The following is a 9,835-nucleotide window of genomic DNA, read 5'->3' on the forward strand; positions in this document are numbered from 1 at the left end:
ATATTTTAACGCACATCTATTTGAAATTGTTTATATAATAGGAAAAAAAAAGAAAAGAATAAACCTAACTTACTTAAAAGATTGGTATTGTAATAGAGAAATTCTATGTTAGATTGGTGAGACACTAAATTGAGAATCTCAAGTATTCATTTAGTATTAGTCATGGGAAAATTAATATTCTAAAACTTATTTCAGGAATATTTTATAACAGATATGAATAAATTACTTCTGTAGCATTACCTATTAAGAATGAGCAGTTTTACCTACGAAAAAAATCCTTTCCTCCATTTTCATTAACCTAAGAAGCAAAAAAGAAAAATTCTTCTGTAGCTGCACTGATATTGAACAGAGCTTGCCTAGGATGAATCTTCAATAATTTTGAATTCCAAAACACATTTTTTTCTTTTGAATACAAGTGTTCCTTTGGTAAGAACAAATTATGAATAACCGGAATGACATAACTTATCAAAGCCTGATGAGTAAGTCATCTCTGTTCTTTGAAAAAAAGGCCAGTTCTGGGAAGCAATAATTAGGAAGTAGATTGTGGTTCTAAAGCAATTCAGTAAAGTCTTATGCCTCTGGACACAGGTTTAGGTTTCAGTTATAAATGGGAAGGTAAAACGATGATTGAAAACTCACCTGCAGGAAACTAAAAAAAAACAGAAGACACCTATTAAGAGGGTGCTTAGAAGTTTCAAAGAGAATGTGAAGAATGGACTTCAGAACGAAAGGACCTCAGGCCACAATTCTCAATAGCATGGCCAATACTGCCTTATAGTGAATGCATAGGAGCTCATGATTCTCACCTATTCCTAACATCAGATTTATGATGTAGCCAGGCAGGAATATCAGTTATTTTTGGAAATGTGTTGTATATATTCTTCATTTTCAAATATCTATCAAGGGAGAAGTTAGTTCATTGAAAGAAAAAACATCAATGCATCTTTGTACTGTAATGCAGAAACTGTGAGGTGTGCAGGTCTGAGTCAAATCAAGGTGCAGGTCAAGCAATCAATTTTTCAGTAAATATCCTCATCTTTGGCACTAGGGATTTCTACTGAAAAAAAAAAAATCAGTGCTCAGCTTTTGCCTTAGGTTCTACTGAATAACACGTAGTGTAACATAAGCCATTGTTATCAAGAAAATGCGGGTTTTGCTTCCACAAGTTAAAGATCCCCTGAAACAAGAAGTAAGATAGAGGCTAAAAAGGGCTCAGAGGTTTGAAAGGGAAAGATTTTTGTTCTTACTATGGTCTGCTGAAATAGTATTCCCTCCACGTCTATTGCTCTTATGATATGATAATGTCCACGTTCTGATGCTGCAGCATAGAAATTGAATGTCTTTTTAACGACAAAATTAATAGGACTTTCATCTCACATATTACATCCTCATTAATACTAAATAGGTTAATTATGATTAAAAATATTACCATAAATAGTATAGGAATTAATAATTTACAGCTATAAAAGTATTGCCATTTTTCATAAAATCTTACATATTAACCTCGCTTAATTACCATTTGTATTGCCCAGAAAACTCTACGCATGATAACCTATGATTTGCAGTACCCATGTTCTTAATATTTAATGATCCCATGATGCAAATTTAGGTCATTTGAATAAAACTAGATCTGTTTCGTACAGCCCTGCATCTGCTGATTTCATGAGAATGACATAGTTCTTGCTTATGAACTATCTCTGATGTTTAAGTAAATGCTCTGATCCCAGTTAGAATAGGGAATTAAATAGTGAATAGTCCAAGTTGTCTAGTACAAGTGCAATCACGAGAGATTTTAAGCACAATTCTTGACTTTTCTCTATGAATGCCAGATACTCTCCAACAGAAATATTTACTTTATAGTAAAATATTATAAAAGTATAAAATACTTTTATAGCTGTAAATTATTACCTTCTTTGTAAGACTAAAATTAAATGGCATTAGTTACTGGTTTGGATGTCTGGGTGAAGCTGCTTGTTTGCTTATTCCTTATTTTGTCATTGCCTGTAAAAATCTGAAGGTGATGAATTCTCCTTCCAGTCATTGTTTGAGTTCTCTGTTTAGAACATAAACTGAAAGCTGAGAAGTTAACGGGGAAGGATCTATGCATGACCTGTTTCTCATGCCCTTTCCTAAGCATCCTTCATTTTCTGTCCTAGGGTGCAGGACTAGGTGTGCAAAATAGAATTAACTATTGCTCTTACAGGCAATGAAACAACTGAAGAACAGAAATCATTTTGGAAATGAGGATCTGGGGCCTTGTGTCGCTGGAACAAAAGAAAAGCAAACCACTGAAAATCAGAAAAGAGTTTTCTTCCCAATCGTATGTACAGCATAGAAATATTAGCTGTAACAGCAGAATTTTCCGGAAGTACTTGCACACAAAAACAGCAGTATTGTAGCTTGAGATAACACATGCACAAAATCCATTAGCAATTTGTTAGAGCTGAACCATGCTGACAAATTAATTCCTCTTGACAACATTTCTGAACTGAGGTGTATGTCAGCCACTGTGTTTCACAAGAACAGCACTGACAGGCTTGGCAGAACCTGCAACGAGCACCTCCAGAAATGTCAGCAAATAACACCAGTTTTTCTGCTACTTGTGACAAAAATGCCCAAAGATGTTGGGAATAGGTTCTGTCTGCACTAGATAGGTGTATATTAACATTAAGAAGGCATTTTAACACAGTTTAACATGACAACAGGTGGTGACTGTGGTTTTGCACCTCAGTTGACATCTTGTTCTATGTACACAAGAGAGAAATTTAATGAGTGCCTGACACATTGCAGAAATCATAGTGCAGTGCTAGTCGTGTGACCTGTGCTGTCCAGTGTGACCCAGGGCAAGCTGCCCTGTATCCATCCTCTTTGCCTGCATCACTCAGGAGAGAATAACACTATCCCTATAGAGAGCAAGACTGAGGCCTTATGAAACACTGTGAGACAAGTACTAAAATAGTGACAGTCTCCTTTCTGTCTACAAATCTCCTACTATAGAGATATCTGTCCAAAAAAATCCAATCTCACCATGTTTTTGGTACAAGATATTGTTTCACATCTACATTATGGAAAATTCAAATATTTGCACCCATCCTCAGTGTAATGAGAACTAGTTCTCGCATGCTGACAGAAATATCAATAAAACCTTTCTTAATGTTTGAGTTTTGACTAAACAAAAAGTTTACAGTTCCTAGAAATGTTATCACTTTTCAAATCAAATACAAAGACAACAACCACAAAAACAAACAAACAAACAGAAAAACCCACCATCAATTTCATGCTATTGATTGAAATTCAACGTTTTCAACAGAAAAACAACATGCACTCTAAGCAGATGAAATAGCCTGATGACATTTCTGAATATATAAATTACAGAAATAGGATAAAGCAACTGTAGGTGTCTGCATCTTAGCTGAACTGCACATGTTCCCAGTAATGAGACTGAGTGAAGATCCCTAGACCTCTAGCACAAGTGAAATTCTGTCCAACATTTCCAAAACTAAGGACTTATTGTGTTCTCAATCCCCAGTCAAAAGTAGCAGCATAGAAAGAGTATCTGTATAGATATGGGTTTTTTTTAGCTACTTCCTCACCACTTCACAACTTATTGACAACAGTTCTAAGAAAAACACTGCTGGATACAAGGGAAAGTAGTGGTGTTGCAGTTTTTCTCTAGGAATTCAGGGATACATATGTCTGCTCTAAATGATAGAGCTGACGTACTGAACCTTCAAAACTCAGAACATTGCCCCGGAAGAAAAATGGGATTATCTGCAGGGGACCCGGCTGGGAACATGTCATGGTTTTGTGATTTTTGCTATTCCACATCATAACATCATGTAAAGTTCAAGAAATTAAACAGTTAATACTCCAGTTCTGTGGAGTGACAACTTTCCAGATACCTGGCTTTCAAAAGAGAAGAAGAGGTACATACCCCCAAGGACTTTGAGTTCAGAGAGGATGATAAGATCTGCAAGTCACGGGACTTTCTCTTGCTGCCTGGCAGTGTGTAGGAATGCTCCCCAGCTGTTTTGCCTTTAGTTCAGAATGAGGCTTTTGGTTTTGGACACACTCTCTCTGTCTGTCTCATTTTACTTGATGTATTAGCCCCAGTTCCAATTACACTGTACTATTTTGCATTCCGATATCATTTAGTAAATTAACTTTCCTTCTCAGATCGTTGCCTCTGTTCTGTTCATAGGCCCATCTCCCATCTCCTTATCCTTCCCAATTTTCCCTTTCTCAGGGAAAGAGGAAAAGGGTCCCCTGTCCCATTAGTCACAGTACCAGGCTGAACCAGCCTGTAAAACTTTGACGCACTCCCCTCCCTCCCCTTTTGATCCGGTGGGATTACTGTCCCTGTCACAAACAAAGATAAAGAGAGCAGGGCTTTCTCAGCTGCACAAACCAGGGAAAGGACAGGAGGACTGGAGCCAGTCTGCCCTGACACTGTGGTCCAGGAGAGGATTTATGCTGACCGCTTCATTTAGTCTACCTGTTACAAGAATTATTTTGTTCTTGTGATGTGCTTAACTCCCCAAGCTCCATCTTAACTCCATAAGCCAATCTGCAATAATTAACAGTGTTTTGGTAGGTTTAAGGGTCTTACTTTAAAAAAAAAAACAACAACAACAAAACAAACAAAAAAAAATCCCACAACCCAAAACATAACAAAAACATAACAGAGCTGCAGATTCACCTCAGGACCACAGACTTTTGGTTCGTTTAATCAAACAATCAAACAGCTCAGTCCAGTTCTAAGGACATAGATATATACTAAGAAGGGCCTCCTGGACTTTTAGAACAAAAGTGGAAATCAGGGGCATATGTTACCTAGGCAACCACACATCCACAGCAGTGGTAAAGGATAGAGAAAATTGAGCAGCAACGAGTCAATCTAGTGACAATTTCAGAGCAAGAAAGCACGGCTGCCACTGGAGTGCACAAAGAATTAAATAGAATATTCCAGAGTTCAACAAACGACAATTTATAAACAAATTCCAGCTAATATTATCTATAGATAAAAAAGGTATAAAACATACCTCATAGCACTTTTACTCATCTTGGTCTATTAGTCCAAGGAACTAACAGACTTTTACTCATCTTGGTCTATTAGTCCAAGGAATGCAGGAATATAATGCAGGAATACATTCAACAGACAGCCCTCTCTGCATTCTTTACAATCATTCAGTTGTCCTCTCAGGATGAATCAGCAGCGTTAGACACATCTTCAAATAATACTTGGGGAAGGATTTGCAGAAAGTATAACCAAAGTATTTTTTAAACTATGCTCCTAATAAAGCCAACACCAAAAACTCCCACTGACTTGCATGAGTTGAAAGACAGTAGTACATAGAGACTTACTTCAAAGCCACCAAGGTCTTACAAAGGCTTACACTGACTTTACCAAGACTGATTTAGGCCACAGCTGTAAATATTTTCCTTTCTGTAATACACTTTTGTAACATCAGGAGGGGTTACATTAAAGCTGTTTTCAACTTTGAATATTTTCCAACTTCATGGCGTGTGGATAAGTTCAGAAAAGCAGTCTTAACAATAACAAAACTTGTCATTGTGGGAGAAAAAAAGGAGTTTCTATGACTAAGGAATGAAAAGATTTCATACTTCAAGTCAATTGCACACATAATAAGACTGAGAAAAATAAAAAGGTGAAATTTATTTTATCTTGTTATTGAAGTTAAGAACTATCTGAATAGAGGAACTGTGACATTTTCAGTGTCATATCTGTTTATCTGTGTGTGGTAATCTAAGGGGCTTGTCAGCGCTATCTGTCAAGACTTTATATACGTGTGTTTGTGGGTGGGGAGAGATGTGTGTATGTGCACTAAGAACGATAAGTGGAACAAAAGAAGAAAACAGGAGGCCTTCAGATGCATAACATGGATAATGTGATTGACAATGAATAAGATAAACAGAGAACAGAGAAATCAAATTGGCATCATTTTTCTATTTATCACATTTGAAACCAACCTATTTTCTTGTGAGGAGGAGATTGTAGAAACAGACAGATAAAAAACCAGCCTGACAGCTGGTGACATAGCCAGGTAAGTTAAGACCTTATGAATTTTAATGTGCGTTGGCCCTATACAAATTCTTTTTAAGATACTGACAAACATTCTGAAAGGAAATAAAGTGACATTTTTCATGCTGATTATACTGCTCAGAATTAGGTTTATGACAGCCCTTTCTTTCTCTTCCACAGAACCCCACACAAAACAAACTAAAATCTAGTATTATCCTGCATGTAAAGTATATCCATTATTAGCAGGTAGGCACAGATTACACTTGACTCTTTTGTCCTTAATGTACACTTACCGTAGTTGTTTGGCCAGAGAGACCATTTTAATATAGTGTACAATAAGGCAGCTAAGAGGCTGTTATTCCCACTGTGCATTTCAGCTGATTTTTTTGCTATAGCAGAATGGAAAAAAAAATTGGTGCTGCGTCAGCTCACTTTATGCAAATCAAACTGAAGGAAGGAAAATGTTGTTATAATGCAACCCTTGGGAATCAAGAACATAAGGTTAGAGATGAAGCAAGAAAAAGTTCTGACAGCTGTGTGATCAGCAAACTTTCAAACTTTGCACAATCTAAATCTGCCTTTGTTGATTAGCAGCTCCTTCTGCACTTCGTTATCCTTCAAAAAATGCATCTGACTTGACACTACACTCAGCAATTCTCCCGGGGGCCCTCCTCGTTTCTGTATCTCACTTTTCTGACTGAGGCCCTGGGGTGAAGTAGGGTGTAGGGATTTCATTGATGTGAGCAAAACCACAAAGGCCCATCTTTTGGGCAGATGCTGTCTCTGGGGAAGAAATTACCTGTTACATTGTGGACCACAGATAGCAGACTTCAATCCTACACTTGTCCTACTCTGAAGAAACTGAGTGCCAAAATCTGTATGTTAAGCTTGTTGCATTCATGAAAGGACATTCTATTGACTTACTGTACTGTACATCTTTTCCAATATGAACATAACAACCACATGAATATTAACTATATAACACATATTGTTAATGTATATAACAAATATAACAATATAAACAAGGATTATTGCTAAAATTATTATTGTCTAAATACCTATGTAATTGTTTCTGAGTTCTGAATATCTTTTATAAGGTTCTGATCTTACTGGGAGGTCTCCTTTGAGGAGATGTGTACAGAACAAAGAATACTGAATGAAGTTACTGTAAATGCATTATTCATTTCTAGTCATTTCTGATGACCTTATATATAAGTCATGTGTGACAGAGCATAGCACAGCTATAAATGATTGCTGTGATGTCATCACTCATCAGTGGAAATGAATTGTGCATCTACATGGGCCTTATTGCAAATTTTGTTTCCTAAAACCACACCAGTTCAATATTTGAATTTCAGTATTTTTCTTAATTTAAGCATTTTGCCTTGAGCAAAGTCAGATGTGAAATGTATCCTTGGGGTTTTCCTCCAAAGCATTGTGACTTTTACACAGAAACCTGAGACATCAGAGTTACGTTGCTCTTTATATTCAGGGAAGGAACAGATTATTCCTACAGAAGCTGTATTTGTATTAATAGCAGCAATGTCATTGAATTTTCAAACAAGGACAGTTGTTCTAAACTTAAAGACTAATCCATTTATTTGGACATAACCTTAAGAACAAATTCACTAAAAAAGATCTATCTTTAAGTTTCCATAGAACCAATTAACAAAGGGCTGAAAGCCATTTTAATGTTCGGTCATGTTTAATATACTAACCAAAATACTTTCTGAGTGCACAGCAGTAAATGAATTCCATATTAAGAAAAGATTTTGAACACATTAACGTTAGATCCACCTTTTTTCTTAATTGTGAATTAATGATAGTACTAAACTTCTGCCCTTCAGAAGTTTTGTAACCACAGATGCCTTAACAACAGATGAGGATTTGTCTATACTAAATATTTGGAAACATTATTCTAAATTAAGAAACCTTAATTGGCTAGAGAGAAGGAAAGAAGAATAGGTTGAAAGTTAATATACTAAGTTATCACTGTGGGAATAAGTTAAAATGCTTACATATAATGATTACTTTAAATACTAAAAGAAGATAAACCACTAAGCATGTTAAAGGAGATTATTTTCATCAAGTTACACCCAAGCATGAGTACTCTGAGAATTAAAGTAGCAATATATGGAAGCCTAGTACCATCTGAACTCGATATGAAGTAACTAATAAAGCAGAAAAATATTTTCTATATATTTTATTAACACTCCTCATGAAGAGAAGTTTCCAGTTAAACTGTACTGTGGTATTTTTTAGCTCTGAAAAAAGACTGCTCCGACATTTAATAGTTCACCTCAGAAATTACTCATATTAACTTCTTTGAATAATCTAATGTAGATAAATGTGAAGAAATAATGTTGCAGCTATACATAAATTGCTCAACTTTTCCTTAAAATACAATTATAATCTAGATTTATCAGGATAGTGTAGGAGAAAACTATTGAAAATCTGCTTTCCAGACTGAGGTATTTTGCATACCTCTTTCTTCTGCTTTTGTTCCTCCAGTGCCCTAATGGAATTTGTGAAAGTCTCAAGAGTAAGATCAGCTGAAGTCATAGATTTAAATGGCTCAAAATGTGCTGTACAAACTTCCAGTTGCAAAATCCCAAATAATGTAATACTCAGATGAGCTGAGGCTTCATTAGGAAACTTGGAACTGACAACAGCTTACCAGGAGGCTTTTCAGATGAGCTTAATACAGAAGAAACATAAAAACTTTTTAGTTCCATAGTGAGATCTGTGAAAAATGGGGTTTATCTGAAATGGTGGCTTGATTGAAGAAAAAATATTCCAAAAAAATTGTAACCAGGGAAATATTCACAGCAGCAGTAGCAAAAAGAAGCTATATCATGCCAAGCACCTGGACTTAGCTATGTGTCCATTCTGCTGCCCTTCAGCACCAATAATAAACTGCCCCTTTCCCACTATAGGTGCAAGGCTAGACATACAGTGACTCATAACAGTGACTAATAAAAACAGGTGAAATATTGGCTTTATAACTGGGCATTTTTATTAAAAAAATAAATACACATCAAGAGATTCATAGGCAAACAAAACCTCAGAAAGCTCCATCACTGTTCCAGACAGAACTTCTTTGGTTAATCATTAAGTAAATTAAGGTCTCTAATTTCTTTACCTTATCAAGAAAAGAATGAAAAAATAACATTCATTGAATTCTGACTAGAATTGTATGGATTTGTTTTTGTAGTAATATTTGGTTTCTAGAGAAAATAAAGTTGAAACTTCTATTCCTTACAAGATATTTAATGAGTAACTACTGAAATATTTCTCCAAGCATTTCTTTTGCCTGGTTCTCTCAATATTTCCTTATGTCTCTGATCAAAACTAACACCAATAGCAGAGGATCTCATTATATTTTGATTAGTCCTTAACACACCATTTTCAAAACTTGATAAACTTCCATGAATGGAAGACTGCTGATAAGAATGTCTCAAAGGAGCTGCCCCATCCTTTGCTCTGTAGTTTGAGAAGCCCCACACGGACAAAGCACATGAGTAAGTACAAGTTTTCTCTTCCCATACCAGCATATATCATATTGTCAGGTGTTTGAACAAAAAACAAGATTCGGAGTAGCAGATTAGCCCATAGCAGAACATTAAAGGCTGTGTCCTTACAGGACAGGCTTGCTCTGTGGCTCACATAGAAAACACAAGGTGTATTAAGGTAGTTTCACCTGCCAGTGAAACACTGATATATTTCCTACAGTGTTTAACAGGATGCTTCTGGACAAGCATTTGCCCTCAGGTACGGTTTGAGCAACTGATG

The sequence above is a fragment of the Centrocercus urophasianus genome, unplaced genomic scaffold, assembly GCF_019232065.1.
Source record: "Centrocercus urophasianus isolate 14NV4802_14NV808 unplaced genomic scaffold, USGS_Curo_1.0 seq_11, whole genome shotgun sequence".
Taxonomy (NCBI): Eukaryota; Metazoa; Chordata; class Aves; order Galliformes; family Phasianidae; genus Centrocercus; species Centrocercus urophasianus.